The sequence below is a fragment of the Phaethon lepturus genome, unplaced genomic scaffold (genome assembly GCF_000687285.1).
Source record: "Phaethon lepturus isolate BGI_N335 unplaced genomic scaffold, ASM68728v1 scaffold20753, whole genome shotgun sequence".
Lineage (NCBI taxonomy): Eukaryota > Metazoa > Chordata > Aves > Phaethontiformes > Phaethontidae > Phaethon > Phaethon lepturus.
Window position 1 is genome coordinate 48,578 of NW_010528838.1, and position 1,223 is coordinate 49,800.

Consider the following 1,223-nt stretch of genomic DNA (forward strand, 5'->3'; position numbering starts at 1 on the left):
TGGTATTGCAGGGGCAGGATGATGAGTTGAGCCTGAATCTGTTAACTGGACAGGTCCCTTGGTCATAACAATCCTTCCAGTTAGGAAGTGTTGGTAGGAAGAAATGGAAGTGGAAGCTGTTTGCTACACCAGAGCAGAGATGAGAATGTGCAGACAGGTATGAAAGTGATTGCCCCAGGTGGCAATAATGGTCACACCACAGATGAACCATTGCAGAATTAAAATGTTGGTTGTTGAAGAGAAAAATCATTTGGACTAACGACAGGTCAGCAGTGGCCCCAGCATATGGACCATGTTGTTACTCTGGATGGACTCAGGACATAAAAGGTAGGGTAGAACCAGGTTGGATAGCGGGGTTAATGTGATCTCCTCCTTCTAGAAGACGACTAGGGAAAGTCACTCTGTGTGACTGGCTGACGCGGTGACCAAAGGCAGGGCAGAGGTCCAGCCTTCAAGACCTCTCCTGTTAGGCCTCTGTCATAATTTCTAGAAATTTGTAGCACATAATCTTCCTTCTGCCTTATTGATTCTGACACTATGTTACCTCCATCTCCTCCCACTTAAACCCTGATAAGTATCATTGCTGGGACCGTGACTGAAGATTCTTAGGAAGGGCAGTGAAGGACTAATCCTCCATATTCCCCAGAGTTCCCTCGTAGCCTTGTCTCCTGAACAAGACTGCATGCTGGCCTTCCTGTGCGACCCTTCCCGCTCTGCACAGATGTCAGGTCTTGAGATTGCAGAGGGACTGAGCATCTGATCCCAAAAATGAGTGGGGGAGAGCATCTCAGGCCAGGGAATATGATAGAGCAGATGCAAGACTGCATGGTGTCTGTGCCTGCCTCCTCCCACACTGCTTGTTCTTGGGTTTTGACTTTCATGTCACAGTCAAAGCAGGCCAGAGCTTTGATAAAAACCACAAAATACGACCCTGTTCTGAACAAGCATCCTTCTGAGCACAGGCATGGAAAGAGGTAATAGCTGGGGTATACAGGTGGCAAGAATTTGTTACCTTTCGTTCTCTTGCAGGGGCAGGTTGGGGACAACTGCAACCCAGCTGATGTCTCCTAGAGCTGCCTGGAGCTGAGAAGTTATGAGAAGTCATAAAACCACATTGTCATGCCAGAGGACAAAGAGCTGCAGGACTGAAACTGGCTGGATCAGAAGGCACTTGATCCCCGACTAGGAAACACACAATGGCTTGGGGAGTTTCAGCCATTGCA